The sequence below is a fragment of the Pyrgilauda ruficollis genome, unplaced genomic scaffold, assembly GCF_017590135.1.
Source record: "Pyrgilauda ruficollis isolate IOZ18807 unplaced genomic scaffold, ASM1759013v1 scaffold57, whole genome shotgun sequence".
Lineage (NCBI taxonomy): Eukaryota > Metazoa > Chordata > Aves > Passeriformes > Passeridae > Pyrgilauda > Pyrgilauda ruficollis.
The window spans coordinates 1,651,053-1,668,100 of record NW_024527377.1 but is presented as its reverse complement, the minus strand read 5'-3'; the positions used below and the strand labels follow the sequence as shown (position 1 = coordinate 1,668,100).

The following is a 17,048-nucleotide window of genomic DNA, read 5'->3' as shown; positions in this document are numbered from 1 at the left end:
TCAGCAGGGTCTGACTGGTAAATATTTAACAAGGAGAACTCCCTATCCTCTCCTGGTACGTATTAAACTAATACATTTATTTTAACAAGGGAAACGGTTTCCCCAAGCTCCTGCTCAATTTGAGCCCTTGACTTCTACAAAAGCCTCAGTAAGGCTGGCTTCCTGGGGCTCAGTAATTCACTGGGACTAAACGAGAGATGGCTCTAAGCCATGAACGTGGAGTCTGGAGGTGACAGGACCTCCCCAAGGTTGGGGAGAGCTCGGTACTGGGGTTTCCATTCCCACCTGCCTTCAGAATGGTCCAACAGCCACCCCAGGACATCCCTGCCACCACCAGCTTCTGACCACTTCAGCCATCCTGTGGAGCCAGGTTGACTGTATCCCACCGCAGTTTCCACATGTTGGAAGCAGTTCTCATGCCAAGTTCTCCCCATAGAAGCTTTGCAAAGAGCCAGCTCCACCAGCACCCATCCCAGACTTCCTCTATCCCCAGTCCTTTCTGCTGCTTCTCCCCATGCTCAGATGGAGCCAGCTGTCATGGACACGATGCTGGGAGAGCGAGCAGCTCGCATTTCTTGTTCCCCACCTGGTGATTCTGAGGGTTTATTTCCCCTTGGCTCTGCTCTTTCCTCCATTCCATAGACCAGAGGGGGACTGGCACCCACTGAGCAGAGGTGCTTTCACCACCAGTGATCCTCTGAGATCCCAAAGCCATTTCTCTTCAGGAAACCCTGCTGAGCCATCTCCTCGTGCTTTCTGACCTAAGCAGGACACACTCACAAATGCAGCCCCACACATGGGGCTTGATTTTCCACAAGACCTTCCCACAGGACCTGGGGCTCTGTCCCACTGTGGGCTGTGTCCCTTCGTGCTCCAAGCAGGAAGGTGGTTGCCCAGTGAATGCTGCCTCTGCAAAACATGCCGTGAGCAGCCCACAGGACACATCCCTAGTGCCACAGCCCACCCATAGGCACCCACAAACTGCATGGCTGCTTTCCATGTCACTGCTGCTGCTGGGGGCCCCAGAGATGGTCCCATCCCCTGCAGGCAGTGGAGGCTCCTGGTGCTGCTGTCTGCCACCACAGCTGGCAGAGCCCACTGCTGCCCTTGAGGGCTGCAGGCAGGCTCTGAGGCTGCTGGACTCTCTGTAGCTCCCTCTAATATTTTACTATACTAAAATTTTATACTAATATTTTTTTCAGACTTTCCCTCAAGGAAATAAGAATCTCTGCAAGCAACTCCCAACTTTGCATCTTTGCTCGGAGCCATCTCATGACTCCAGCACTTCCACTCTGACTCACGGGTAGAGGGCAGGTTTGAACAACTGTGGCTGCTTCTGCCAAGGCAATAATGACTCCTGGCATCACAGCCCAAAAGTCTCTGGGAAACTTTCCCTGCTCAGCTTACCCTGGTTGCAGTGTGTGAGATGATGTCTGACATTCCCAGGAGAGATGCAGACACTTGAGGGGGGACAGGGAAGATGTGGGGCCTTGGTGCATTGGGAAGAGCTCCCTGCTTCCACAAAGCATCTTCTGCACACTTTGGCATCTCTCCCCATGCCTGATGGGTAAGTAGTGCTGGGAGATCCTTTCAGGTGATGCTGTGAGCATGAAAACATCCAACAAAACTTGCTGTGGCCTGAGCATCTGACTTCTTTTTCCTGCCACTATGATCTGACACGTTTACCCCTTGTCACCACTAAAACGTGTCTCTAAGTATCCCTTCCCAAATATTCCACTCTGCCTTCAGTTCTTCCCAATATTTAATAAATGCCCCTCTTGAGAAGGGCTGAGGGGAGACAAGGAATGTTTGCAATGTTTACCTTACCTCACAAGCAAACAAAAAGTCTATCCCTGATCCCATCCCCACCTGTCCCAGCCCACAGCAGGCAGCGAGGTCTTTCCCACTGCCAACAATATCAGTAGGAAAATCCTTTCCACTCTGCTTTTCTGGGATTGTGATTCCTTACAGCAGCTTGGCAGTACAGTAAATAAGAAACAGATTTCTGAATGTTTTGATTTACCATCTCTTCTTTGTCGCATCTAAGCCTGGGGGCTGAGGACCTGACTCCAGAAAGTCTCCATCCAGATCACCAACCTGCACCCACAGGCAGTAACCCCACGGTGAGGCAGGACGTGGCATGGGCTCAGCCTGCCTGGGGATATCCCAGAGGAGAGTGTGCCACGCAGAGCTGCAGCTCACCAGGCCAACAGAAACCCACACGCGTCTGCTCAGAAGTGCCCAGTTCCAGTGCAAAATGGAAAATTGGACAGAAAAGAAGCCTCTGGAGCACATCCCATGCTGAGGGTGGTAAGCCATGAAACATTCACTGAAGTTGCTTCTGTGCTGGTCTGAGCTGTTGTGCTGTTCCTCTCACCATTGTCCCCAGCTGCATTTTCCCCACATGCTCTTTCATACCCGTCAGTATTTTAATTAAAATAGTCTCAAAGTGCTGGGACTGATCCTCTTCCCATGTTAGCATCAGTCCAGGATAACTTTGTCAGCTGGAACAAGCTCTGATGCATGGGTGTGCAAGAGCAGCACAAATGGCAGGATTCAGGTGCTGATCCCTTTTATAACAGAAAACCCATTTTCAGGACTTTTCCTAATCTCCTTTTAACTGGACTCTCCACTAGTTGAACTAGGGGAGCTCCCACTGAGCTCAAACCCTTCCCTAAAACATTCCTTGAGATGGCTCCAGGTAACACAACTTCATGTATCAGAGCATGATGCTACCTGTGAGTGTCATATCAAACACAGCATCCATCTCAAGATTACCTCTTGTGCAGAATGAGGCGGGACTCCACTTGGTAACACAATTTTGGAACAAACTTTGAGCCCTTTCTCAAGTGGAAAATCTCTGTGGGATGTGGTTATCTTGCAGAATAAAGGCTGTTTTCCCTGTCTGATTCACCCAGGTGATGACTAAGCTCATGAAGCATTTCTCAGCCCATGTGTTATTCACAGATCTTTCATCCAACACCTTCTCCCAGTACAGGTAAAAACCATACTGCAATTAATGATTGCAGAGGGAAACCTCTTCTCTGTCCGTGTCTCACTGCCCAGGGTCTGCAGCCTTGGAGAAATAAGTCACGACCTCTCAAGGAAGTCCTCTGGAGAAGACCAGTCACTGGGCTGCATATAAAACCTCCAAACTTTATCCTCATAAATTAATTTTTTCTCTTTTGAATACAATATTTCACACATTGCAGATTTGGGTTTGAACACGTCAGAGTCAGTTAATGGGCTCAGATTAGTCCCAGCCTGGTTTCACCAAAGCCAAAGTGGCAGCAGTAGGAGACGCAGCCTCCAACACCAACATGCCTTTGAGCAGAGTCTTGTTGTCTGCTGGGCAAGGATGACTTGCAAAGTAGGCAGATAAAGCGTGTGCTTATGAATTTCGTAATGCTGCCACTCAGATGCTGTGGTGCAGGGTAATCCCATGGATCACGGAGGGAATATTTTGAGGGCAGAGCTTCAAAGCAGTGTCTAGATGCTGCAGGAACTGATGCTGGCATGGATTTATTTCCCAACTGTCATTTTCTCTACTATTTTCTTAGCCACTCCAGCCCTTGTTTTAATCTCAGGTGTCAAAGCAGAGCAAAGCAGATCAGAGGCAGCCAGTGCCATGGCTAGAGGGGACAATCCCTGCTCCCTATCCATGTGTGAGCTGGACACACCAGGAGGGAGGACCTGGAATTTGTCACCCTCCAAACCAGGCTCACAGGTTCTTCTCATGCTGTTACCCCTTGTGCAGGCATTAAAAAACCCACTAGAGCCTCACAGCAGTATCACAGCTCTGTGTGTGGAGGTGCTGCAGTGTGGTAGGCACAGGCTGGAAAGCAAAACCAGCATGGGCAGATTCTGTGGGCAGCCCAGGGGTGTCCAAAATCCAGCCATGGACACATGCACACAGTGTGTGATCACACAGCAATAAATAAGACAACAGAGTTATGGTGGGCAGTGATCTACACTAATCAGGCAGAGTCCTATTGGATTATAGGACAAAACCAACATCACCCTGGTGAGTAACTTGGGAAGTAATTAAGAGCAGTTTTATAGGTGCCAGGTCCTCCTGAGCGACAGACCAGTAAAATTGTGTCTGAGTCTTCTGAGGGATGGATGTGAGGATGGAACACTCAGGCCAGGCTCACGCTGCAGGTGGGACAGTGTCTGCCCATCCTCTCCTCCTCTGGCACCTGGAGAGCTCAGGGCACTTTACACAGGACCCAATTACCCTCTCACTCCCACGCTGCACATTTGGGAATGGCTCCACCTGCTTTGGAGCTGATTCACACAAGGTACTGACCAAAAATAAAGGGCCATGCTCCTAAAAGGCTGGACCAAAACCTTTCAGCAGTTAAGCTTTGAGACTGCAGGGAAGGAGTGGTGCTCCCAGGGTGGGCATGCCCTGGGCCCCTCTGATCTGATCACCAAACACCTCCAGGCTGGGCATCCAGAAATGGAGGTGACTGGGAAGAGCAGGGTGTTTCCCCAGATCCAGGCTTTGGGTTTTTGCAGCTCAGCCTCAGCAGAATGGACAGAATGGGCTCTTTCCAAGATGCCAAAGGAAGCACAGCAGTGGGACCCACCCAGCCACTGAGTCCTTGCTCCCTGAGTCCTGCAGCCAGCGCTTGGCTGACCCAGCACCAGGCCTGGGGAGCCAGCTCATGTTCCCAGACCAAGGCAATATTTTTACCAAGCCAGTTTAAACCATTAATAATTGTCTGCCCAAACCCTCCCAAGCTTCCAACATTATGTAAACAGAAATGAATTAAAATTATTTTTTTCCATCACTGTTTGAAATGTGCCATGCTTTTTCTAAACTGCCCCACGAGCAGAAGAGAGAGGGGAGCCTGAAACAGTTCCCTGGCCTCCAGCCAGGTCCCAGCAAGTACTTTATATCTCACTTCAAGACAGTCAGAGCAAGGGTTTAAGAGGCTTTGAACACAAACAGCGTTAGGTTGGTTAAGTCCTGCTTTGACCAGTGGCGAGCAATGGAGACATAAACAGATTTCATATGAACCGGGCTTAATGTAGCTGGGTTTACAGAGTCCCAGCTGATTTCCACATACATCAGAAGTGGTGTACATTTGGGGTGGCAGCATGGTCCCACGGGGAGGGCAGCCGTCCGTGTAGGTGCGCCGGCGCCGACGCTGACCCCCCTGCACCTCTCAGAGATCCCACCACTCCTTTATCTGAAAATGGAAAGAGCTGACCTACTTCACAGAGCAAACCTGGAATCAATTAATGTCTAGCCTGCATTTAGGAGAGGCAAAACACTATATAAACATTATGTATCATTTAGCTTCTGAGGAAAAGCCATCGCCTGACAAAAGGGGCCTCTCCTTTCTATTTTATGAAGTCTGGTTCACACTGGTGCAGGCATCCTTGACTTTTTTTGGCCTGGTCCTAATTTTCACCAGCCCAGATTGCAGGAGACTTCAACTCACAAAGTACATTAATTTCCCTCATTAATAAGTGGGGGTGTCCTTGCTGAGAACCCCTATTTCTAGTTTGTCTGCTCAGAGAGTCTCCCCAGGACAAAGCTGAGGGGCAGCATCCCACTGTCTGTTGGGCACCAGCCAGGCTGCTGGCTCCTCCCAAGACCAGAGACATTGTTCAGAGGGCTGCTTTTCACTGCCCTGCCTGCCTGATCAAAGGAGTTGAGCAGCATCCCAACACAGCACTTCTCTGAGCAACCTGTGCTAGTGCCTCCCCACCTTCACAGGAGAGAATCTCCTCCTAACATCTAATCTAAATCTGCTCTCCTTAAGCTTAAAGCCATTCCTTCTTGTCCTGTCACTTCATGCCCTTGTAAGCAGTCTCTCTCCATCTCTCCTGTAGCCCCTTTAGGCACTGGAAGAGGATCTAAGGTCTCCCTGGAGCCTTCTTTTCTCCAGGCTGAACAAGCCCAGCTCTCTCAGTCCATGGTCAGGTTAGAGGAATTTACCACTCTCCACCTTTCAGGTAGCTACTTTTGTTGCCTGGCCCCTGTATTTGTCCTGAGTTACTCACCACTGTCATTGTTGCATTCTCCTGCCATTAACAGTTTATTTTCAGTTAAAAATGTACCTCCATACCCTTTATGACAGGTGTTCCTTCACACTGGTTGCTGTCCTGCAGTGTCCTGTCCTTGCACACCATTCCTTCAACCTGTCTGAGCCCTTCCTATAAACTCAGGAAGGCTCAGGATTGTTTTTACTCTGCACAAAAGTTTTCTCTCGCCACTAAATAATGAAAACCAGGATAAGCAACAACCCACATCCTGAGCTGGGGGTTCCAAGCAGCATGCTGCTGCTGCACGTGCAGTGCTGCTGGTGAGAGCCAGCCCTGCACTTTTGGGCACCCAGGGATGGCAGCAGTCCTGGCTCATGGACTCAAGGTGACCCTTGTCACTCACCCAAACACAAATGCTGCAGGAATTGTCCCTGTTCAGTGACAGCTGTGGTGTGACCCAAATAGAGCCAGTGATGCTGATAACTCAGTCATACCCTTTGTAAAGGGATTTGCTAATTTAAATAGGCAAAGGTTCTTTAACTTTGGCATCATTAGCTCTGAAAGATGCAATAACTATTTCTAGGGATAGTGTTTGCTGCCCCCAGCTCGGCTCTGTCCTTGAAACCAGCACAGGAGCAAACCTGCAATTCAGAGAAAATTCCAAACAATACTTTTAGTGTCACCCTCAGGTCACAGAGATGGGCTACACCTAGTAAAAGCAAATTTTAAGAGAAGGAGAAAAAGTTTAAACAAATAATTGGCAAGAAAAACTACCTGGGGATTGTACATGCAGAGTTATGTGGGCTGTGATTCTGGAGGAGTGAACAGAGTCAGCATGGCTGGGGGAAGATCAGGTACCCCACACCACTGATTTTCCATCTCACTGGACCATATGCTGTGGAGATGTCAGAGAAAAGCAGATTTTCATCTCTTCTCTCCACCAAAAGGGTCACATCATGAATAAGAGCACCACATATGTTTCCATCATGTTGGCAAAGTTTTAGGAAGTATCCCTCATAAAACACAAAATGATTACAAATGAGAACATGAAAAACAAATTCAGCAGGAGCTTGTGTCACTGGTTTCTCCCTCACCCTTTTACAAGGAGCTCCTGTTCTCAGCTCTCAGCTGGCTTGGGGAAGGCTTTGGGGCACAAACACTACAAATGGGATTGGGAAGGCAGATTTTGGAGAGCAATGCAGACGAGCTCTCTGGGGTTGGTGAGAGGCAGGCACAGCCTCAACAGTGGCAGGCAGAGCTCTGCAAGATCAACCCACTCTGCTCTGTAGGGTTATTGCTCTAAGCAATAATTTTGCTTAGAGACTGCTCTTGTTGGGGTCTCATTTATTTATGGCTGAAAGCCATAATACAGTGAAAAAGAGGATATTTTCTAGAAATTCTGCCCTGTGAGGCTGGTGAGGCACTGGCACAGGTTGCCCAGAGAAAATGCTGGTGTCCCAACTTGGAAGTGTTCAAGGGCAGGTTGGACAGGACCTGGAGCAGCCTGGTCAGGTGGAAGGTGTCCCTGCTCATGGCAGCAGGGCTGAAACTAGAGGTTCTTTAAGGTTCCTTCCAACCCAAACCATTCTGGGATTCTGTGTTCCTCTGGCAATGCTGAACTCCCACTGAATGTGCAGAATCACAAGGAATGGTCACAAAAACTGAGAAAAACCCACCTGATGTTATAGCAGCAATGCCGTCAGAGGCACAGCTTGTGCTGCCTGAGAGCCAGGCCATGGAGGGCGTGAGCCCGTTTGCGCAGGAGCAGAGGAGCACCCTGCTGCAAGGCACACACCCCTCTGCCCCACACCCAGCCAGGAGAGGGCCAAACCCCCAGAGGCACATTCCCCCAGGCACTCTGCTCCCTTTGGTCACCCCCACATGGTTTCTCGGTCCCTGCCATAGCACAGGACACCGAGCTGGTGTGCAGCCAGTCCTGCTCTGCTAATCCCCGGTGCCTGCATGACCGCGGGGTCAGGTGCCTCACCTTCATCGTCTGCGGCACACCAGCTCTGCCACCCCAGCCACCGCGGCCAGGCCTTGGGGCGCAGCTCTGTCCTGGCACGGCCCGTGCTGCTCACGGGCCTCCTCCTCGTCCCTTCTCCGACTCCCCCGAGCTGTGTGGGTGTGTTTGCCCTAGGGCTGCCGGGGAGGCCCAGCAGGTCGTTCCAAGGTGCTAAGCAGTGTCAGAGCACAGAGCAGGTGCTTTGCTCCGAGGTGTCACAGCCCGTTTCCTCGGAGCGGGTCGGTTTGCTGACTCGAGCAGCTCTTTTGCTGTGCTGGGGCTGCTTGATCTTAGAAAGAGGGAGCTGGCAGGGAGAGCACTGCAGGCCTGGGCTCCAGTCCCAGCCTTGCCACAAGGTTTCCAGGAAAAGGACCGGGGCTGTGATCCCTTCCCAGCCCGCAGCTGCTCCAGTTCCTCCCTCCATCAGCTGCCCCCAGCACAGGGCCAGAGCTGGTGGCTGCACTTCCACCCATTTAGCTCACAGAAAAAGAGAAGATATTTCCAGAATTATTTTCAATCATAAAGGCTTATTTGTCAATCATTCTGGCTTATTTCAATGAAGGTTTGAAGCACAAGTTGTAGGCAGAGCTCTGACAGCCACCAAGGATCACGTTCTGCCTAAAAGGAGTTTAACTTTTCATCCTCTCATGATCTGATGAAGATTTTACTTTCATGACTTCCACAGTCTCTCCCAATATGCCAGTACGTTCACAATGATGATGATGCAACCTGCAGGGAGAGAAGAGCATGGTAAAAAGATCCCCAAATTCTGTGCCAAATGGGAAGGGCCTCATCTAAGGTACATGGAGAACCTGGCAAGCACCCCTCCATCCACCCAGCAGAGCAAGGAGCAGTGGAGACATCCCAAGAATTTTGAGTGATGAGCCTCCTGACTCTTTAATATCTTTACTCTCTTTAATAGCTTTCAAAATAATTTTCTCCCAAAAGATCAAAGGAGGCAATCCAGGAGTTGTTTCACAACCTGTGCCATGTGCACACAAAACATTTGCAGAAGCCCCAGTCCTGATAACTGATAGGGAGGAAATAACTCAGAGACTCCTGACAATAACCACAGTCACCTGGAGTTTTGGGTAAAAGGGAATTTTTTTTTTTTTATATCCAGGGAATTGTTGCTGGACTCCACGCCAGACTGTGGGTTTTTTAAACAAATGGGTATCAAGCTGTGATCATAGGTTTGAACCACATTAAGGTTAACCCAAGATATGTAAAACTCAGCAGTCTCCATTTGGGGGATTTGTGGGAGGTTTTTCCCATTACATGGTTTAGACTTGCTGCCTGGGGTTAGCTGCTCCCCACACAAGATCCAGAGCAGTGCATTGCTGAGGGAAAGCCCAGAACAGCCTGAACCAGTGCTGTCAGAAGAAGGCAAGTCCTCCTCACCTCCCAGACTTTAAGGCAAGCACATTCTCCAACCCCACTGTCCCCATAAACCTGGAATGAGCTCTCATCTCTTGCCCAGGTGTGCTGAGGGGAGGGACATGTGAGCCAGACCATGAGGATGGAGACTTGCTCAGGGCTCTGCATTGAGGGGAGACCCAGGACCCTGTGAATCCCAGGACATGCCAGGGCCAGGCACAATGAACAGTGAATTTTCCAGCAGGAAATTGATCACATTTGAGATGAACCTTGATCCCACACTGACACTACATGCTGCTGGGAAATAGCATTAGTCCTTCTGATGGGAACCAAACCAGTCTATTTCCAGTATGAGACATATGATGGTGCCTTCCTAGACTCTCAGCACTGCTCATGCTGAGAGCAGACACATTTTCCATTGGGAAAACAGACTCAAAAGATCCATTTGTTCCAAGAAAATAATTCGCTACCTCTGAAGGGTGTCTTGTTCTGTGACTTGGAGTCTCTCTTGTCAGAGCTGCTCCACCACTCCTGTTCAGTGTGTCATCCTAGAGATCTAGGAAGGGCAAATATAGGTCAATAAATGGGATGGTGAAACAAAACCCATCGATAATGATGATATCAGAGTGGCACTAAGTCTTTTTGATGTCATCCAGCAGCTCACTGAAATCTTCAGTGATTTTGTGCTGTGAGAAAGAACAAGCACAGGAAAGAAGCACTGTCAGCAAGAAGGAGGTGACACTTGGGGCTGTCACCCCATAGAACCCTCCACTTGCTTCACACCTGCTTCTGGCTGGAAAGGGGGTTGTCTGTGATCCCCATTCCCAGTCCGCTTTTGGAGAAGGCAGATGTGCCAGGGAAGGCAGAGCTCCTGGGTGCTGGTGGCATGGGGATGCTCATCCCAAGGGAGCAGCCTGGGGTCCCCCCAGTGCCCACCCAGGCAGGCAGGACCTGCAGTTCTGAAGGGACCCCTGCCCTTGTGTGGCACCCAAACCACTGACCCACTCAGTCTAGTACTTTCTGGCCCAAAGGCAAGAACACTCTCCACCAAAGCATCCTGAACTGGTTATTTTTAAATTATATTTGCAAAAGCAAGAATGAGCAGAAGAATTGGGGGAAGCAGAGAGTCACGTTGCTCTAATCATTTACATTTCAGTGACAGTTTTACTGCTTTTATTTCAAGTCAGTTTTGCAAAAGCCCTTTATCAAGCAGTGCAGAGCTCTCCTGCAGAATGTGTTTCAAGTCCAGAGCAGCATTTTGGATCCATCACTTCACTGGGCTGCGAGAGCACGGGAAGGAGCACGACCTCCTGTGAGTGCTCACAGAAAGAGAGCCCAAGCCGTTCTGGACAGGGTTCTTGGTTTGCCATGACCAAAAAGGGCTTCTTTTTAAACTTCGCTTTGAAGTTAAATTCAGACAAAGTACAACAAAACCGATCAGGATCTTTCCCCCACCTTTTTGATACTTTAAGGTCTGTGTGCCATTAGAACACTCTTAGCTGCACCTGTGATGAACCTACCAAGGAGGTGTATAGGATCTACAGCCTTGATAATTATAAAAGTGAGCAAGGAAAGAAAAGGCAATTTTTCCTCCACTGAAAGCATTTCATTCCCATCTTTCCCTGCTAAACAACATCTGACATCTGCAGACAGTGCTGACTGCCCACAACCCACCTGCTCCAGTGAGATGGGGTTGTTTGCTCATGTTCTGAGCACAAACTGGAGATAGAGCAGCATCTCTGCTGCCCTCAGTGCCTGCAGCATGGATCAGGATGAGAGACAGAAGTCTGCAACCATCTCTCACCTCCAAACCTGCTGAGTTTAGTTTGAACTCCTGGAGGAGCCAGCAGAGACCTTTCCTGCCTCCCTGCACACCAAGGTCTCTGGCAGGGCAACAAAAGCCATTCAGGCCCCAAAATCAGGTGACATTTTTGCCAGGTTATGTCATGACATTGGGCAAGTTTGGGCTGGGGCACACATAAAGAAAACCAGCCACCCAGAGCTGGGGGTGGCAGGGGGGCCATAAAACTCTCCCAGCAACTGCAGCAGGCAGTGCCTCCCATGCAGGACCATCAGCTCATTTGGGGCTGCCAAGGATTCTTTGCCTGCTTCAGGACCTGCTGCAGAGTCCTGTGAGTTCTTACTAAGAAGAAGCTTTGTGGTTCACAGTCTGCACAAACAGTAAACTACATCGGAATTAATCCCAAATATATTTTTAAAAAGCAGAAAAGTTGATTTTTTAAGATTTTCTTCCCCCCCCCCCCTTTTCTGACAGAAAAACCTGGCCTTTTGAAAGTTTATTTTGAATGTGAAATAAGGCTGAGTGGGGCCTACACTGAAACAGGGATTGCAGCTAACAGAACGTCTCTGTATGGAATACAACAAGGAAATTATTTCCTCAAGGTGGAAATTTATTGCTCCAAGGTGGAAGGCAGAGTGTTTTAAAGAGGTTTTTAATTAATAAAGGGAAACGTGCCAAGAATGTGTTGCATGTTTGAGCTCTCTGCATTAAATACTGCTAACCTGTTGAGGTCTAATTTAGGCTTCAATTAATAAATAACAATACACACAGAGGCATAAACAGCCTCCTGCACCTTCAGCAAAATGCATTTAGATGGCTCTATCACATTTTAAACAAATTTTAGGCAAAGAGGTGCTGTCTCTTGGGGTGGCAAGTAGCTCAGAGCACTTGTCTCCTCAGGTCAGGACACAAAGCCAAGTACCAAATGCCCCTGGAGCTGGAGAACAGCAGCGTGGGAGGGCTTGGCAGGATATTTATAGCATCCCTGGAACAGGAAGGGACTGTGAGACACTGAAGAATTTTTCTGTTTGGCATTTTTTTCCCGCAGTAATGCCATTCTAGGCATTCTCACCCAAAGCCAGGATGCAATTTCCCAGTGGTCCCAGTCCCTCAGGTGTTAAGTCTCACTGACTTCCATCAAAACCTAATCCTGCATGGCCCAGATTTTCAAAGGCATTTAGGCTCTTAAACTTGCAGATTTGTGCTGAGTGGGATTTTTTTCAAAGCACCTCAACATTTTAAGTGTCTCAGGGGGGAATGGTGCCAAATCTTATCCTACAGGTTTTCTTCCTCATGGTCCCCAGGTAAGGCATCTCCTAGCACTGGGTTCCACAAGTTCAAAGTGTGAGGCTCCACCAACAAGCACACACTTACCCTGATTTAAATTTCTCCCCACTTTGCCATGCCATCAATTTTCTCTCTCATAGACAGTCAGCCCAAACTGGAGCATCTAATCCCCCATGCCTAAGTCATTCATTATTTCATGCACTTCTGCATGTCCTCCCTTCTCCCAGCTACACAGAATAATTAACATATAAAAGTCTGGTGATAAGTGAAGTTTACGATCCAAACTAGAGGAATGAAGGCTCAGAAGTGAACATTATAAGAGCCCTGTGCCCATAAACATCCCACTTCTGGTGGGCTACCCAGCCAATTAATTACAGGCAGAAATTCTGGCTGAGCATTCATTGCCCACATAAGCTCCTTGCTGAAAAATAAACCTCCAGAGTCGTCAGCAGAAAATAAAGTAGGAGATGGTGTGCTGGAGAGAAAAATACACACAGACCAAGAATAGGACATGACCTGTGTTTTATAGGGTTTTGGTTTTTCTGTGTCTACTCTGCTGTAGTAGAAAAAAACCCTCCTTTAGGGAAAAAGAAACTGTGCAAGAATACAATGGCCAAGCCATGGGCTTCTCAAAAAATCAGGAATTATTAATTTTCAGCTTTTCTCATAAGCTAATACAAGCATCAGCCCCTCTTGGGCCAGGTGGCCCCTGGCACATGGGTACAGGAGAGCCTCACCTGGCTCCTGGGTTTGGATCCCCATCTCTGGTGTGGCTTAACCACAGCAGAGCTCCACACTCATCCCCCTGCTGTCCTTGAGGAGCTCGAGCATGCAGAGGGTCTGGAAACCTTTGGCTGTCCCCTCCAGGTGGGTGTGTGCAGTGCTGTCCACAGGTGAGACCCATGGGGCAAAGGCAGTGAGGAGCATCATCTGAGATCCTTGGACCCCAGGATGGTTTGGATTGGAAGGCACCTTAAAGCCCATCTCATTTCACCCTCGGCCATGGGCAGAGATGCCACCCACTAGATCAGGTTGCTCAGGGCCCCATCCCACTCGGCACTGAACACTTCCAAGAATGGGACAGCCACAAATTTTCTGGGAAAACTGTGCCAGTGTCTCATCACCCTCAGGAGGAAGAATTCCCTCCTAATATCTAATCTTAACCTGCCAGTGTGAAGCCATTCCTCCCTGTCCTGTCACTTCAGGCCCTTGTCCAAAGTCCCCCTCCAGCTCTTTTGTAGCTCTTTTAGGGCTCTCAGACCTGCTCTTCTCCAGGCTGAAGAGCCCCAACCCTCCCAGCCTGTCTCCAGAGCAGAGCTGTTCCATCCCTCTGAGCACCTTCTTGGCCTCCTCTGGAGCTGTTCCATCAGGCCCACATCTCTCCTGTGCTGAGCCCTCGGTGCTGGTGACAGTGCTGCAGGTGAGGTGTCACGAGAGTGGAGCAGAGGGGACAGTCCCCTCCTCGCCCTGCTGGTGACTCTGATTGAGAAGCAGCCCAGGGTGCAGCTGGCTGTAGGGAGCTGCAGCCGCTCTCTCAGCAGGGGATGGGACTTGTGTACAGCCTCAGCAAAAGCTCACTGGTGTAAACAGCATGAGAGATCTGTGACCTGGGGAGATGAGCCCAGACAGCTGCCTGCGGCTGCCAGACCTTGCACACTGAGCCAGCACTTTCACATAAATGTCCCAAACATCTCTCTGCCCACAGGGACCGTTTCAAGAGTGAGGCAGCTCACTCTGCCACAGTCACCATCAGGACAGGTGGGGGGTCCTGCCCGCCTGTCCACACATCCTGCAGCCCCCTGGCTCCTCGGAGCCTGGCACGTGCCACGCACTCCCTGCAGGGAGCCTGCTCCTGCCCCCAGAGCTCTTGGAAGCCTCCGATGCTCGTGACTGGGTTTCTTGACATTAGCCAGGCCTGGCTATATATTACTGGGATATACAATTAAGGCTCAGAGGTTTGCATACAGTAGCTGGCTTTTGTAAGACAAGGAAATCAAGGAGTGTGACCAAGAGGGATTTTTCAATGTGAAAATTGAGTATGAAAAGGGTGCTTAAGCCAGCTGAGCCAAAACCACAGGGGGGAAAGGGCTGCCTAGTAAAGGAGCAAACAGTTGCTTTTTAAGAATGGTAAGTATCAAACAGATGAGGGGATTTGAAGCTGAAACGCGTTCACACAGACTCTGGGCCAGTGCAGGCAATGGCACAGGGGAGGATGGTGAACTGGCAGCCACCCCAAGTGCCCACAGGGGCCAAACCCCTGTGCCCTCCATCCACCCCCTCCAGGCCATAGCACTTGGGAGCACACCTTGCAACAGCCCCAAGTAAATGCTATAGGGATCTAATAAGAAAATTGGAGGCAATATACCCATCACAGGAAGGATCTGGATGCTCCATGTGCCATTTCTACAATGGCTCCATGAAATGGCTAGGTGCTTCTCACCTTTTCCAAGTGACTCTTGCCACAGCTGGGAGGGTGGAACTGGCTGTTTGATGTCACCACCTTATGAGGTCACTTCCAGAAGAAACCACACAGGCGAATGCTGGGGCAAATTCCTGGATAGATGAAATTCTGGCATTAGCACAGGCTGATAATTCTTAATTTACTGGGTTTGCATTTCTGAGCAGTTTAGGCACACCTGCTCCAGTCGGGAGGAGGAATCAGCCATGGTGATGCAGTGTGGACATGGGCATCATCCCTCCTGGCATCCCAGGGGAACAGCCTGCCTCCATGCCAGGGTGGGAGCAGCCAGCAGTGAGATGGAGAGCATCCCCCCATCCTGTTGGCTAACAGCAAAAACTGCTCAGCACTCCCATGAGGGACTGTGCCTTTGAGCTTTAGGGAGTCATCCTCCCTTCCTTCCATCATGTCTGGAAGCGGTGCAGCAGCCCAAGCACAGACCTTTGCTCTCAATGGGACCTTTCCCAAGGCTCCAGCATCCCTGCAGTCCATGTGGACTGTCTGACTCTGCCCAGAGAACCTCTGGCAGCCATTCCAGGGCTCTTTGCAGAGTTCACTTGCAAATGAGTTGCCAGTTCCTCACCAAAGAATCCAGCTCTGTGACAGATCTTCAGCCTTTATGTAAACATGTCAGTAGCATCCATGATTGCTCCTTGCCTTGGATCTTTAGGAGAAAGAGCATTAAAAATTGCCAATTTACTTTGGTTAGTCAGCAGCTCCGTGCTGCAAGTCTGGACACTCTGTGAGCACTCGTTCCAGGACACACACATGTTTCCTGAGGTGTAACTTTGAGCAAGCCACAAATATTTGTTTCTTGGAGCAAATAGTGGTGAAGAATTGAAACTAGCTCATGCAGAAGAACTCATTAACTTCATTTAATTGACAATCCCCTCATTATCCTGAGGCTGAAAGGGCCAGAGGAAATGCACACACCTAGAAGAAGCTGTGGAAAGTGTAAAGCTTTCGAAGTTGCTTTTTGCAGGATTGAAAAGCCCCTCAGAGGAGGGAAAGACAAAGCAGGGCTGAGGACCTGGCAAGCTACAAGACAGCACAAAGACAGTGGTGGAGCAGGGCTGGGCAAACCCAGGAATTGTGCTCATCACCCAGACCCATGGATGCTGCACCCCTGACCTTGCACTGAGCCGTCTGGGGCACATAAACCAACCAAAAATTCCAATGGGATCCACCCTGTGGCTTTACTCTGCTGAACGCCCAAGGCTCCAGACAAGGCCAATGAAGGAGCAGTGATGACCAGTACAGCAGCCCAGACAAGTCCAAGGGATGCTGTGATCCCTCCAGCCCCATCCTGGAGCCAGGGATGTGTCCTGGACATGTTAAAATTAACCACATCAATCTATCCTTCCAGCCTGGAGAGCTGGCTGGGTGAGGACAGATCCTCATCAGCCTTCTCATGTCCAAACTGTCCAAGGTTAGAGGTTAATGAACAGAAAACTCACCCCTTCTTCAGCCACTCCAGCACCAGTCTGGGCAGCCAGTAGGAGGAGGAAGAGCAGGAGGAATGCTGCTGCATCCAGACTGAGCCATAACTCACAAACTTTTGCTTTCTAATGTGTTCCTGCAGAGCTGTGGAAACCCATTCCCAGAGCCCCATAGCACGTCTGATGCCACTGCCTCCCATTTCAATATGATTCTTGCAGTTTACTGGACCTGAGCTCCCACTATGGGGAAAGAAAAGGATTATCCTCTGGCTCTGTTTCAGAGCTGGTGCTGTGAAGGTCTGATCTACAGCCTTGCAGGAGCCAAGCAGTGATCCCAACACACAGCACACTGCAGGCATCTCTCCTACTCTGCTCTCTCAGCCTTGAGTTTTTGCTTTTTAATTTCCTGTGGCCACAGAGCACTACTGGAGAGTCTCCCAGGGACAGAGTTTCCCATACACCATGGTCAAGGTTGGTGGGGGTTGGAGATTAGAAAAAAAATTTTCACTGAAAGAATAATAAAGTACTGGAATGCTCTTCCCAGGGAGGTGGTAGAATCACCACCTCTGCATGTGTTTAAAAAAAGACTGGACATGGCTCTTGGTGCTATAGTCTAGTTGAGGTGTTGGGGCATAGGTTGGACTCAATGATCTTAGAGGTCTCTTCCAACCTCATTATTCT

General features: G+C 49.6%; 1 long non-coding RNA gene across 1 annotated transcript; it reads right to left on the bottom strand.

The window, feature by feature from the left end:
* Window positions 1–8,558: 8,558 nt before the first annotated feature.
* LOC121361290 lies at window positions 8,559–13,943 on the bottom strand. Its single transcript, XR_005956325.1, has 3 exons — window positions 13,809–13,943; window positions 9,853–9,938; window positions 8,559–8,734 (listed from the first exon to the last, which is right to left on the bottom strand). It is a non-coding gene; the product is annotated as an uncharacterized LOC121361290 (long non-coding RNA).
* Between the last annotated feature and the right edge of the window lie 3,105 nt (window positions 13,944–17,048).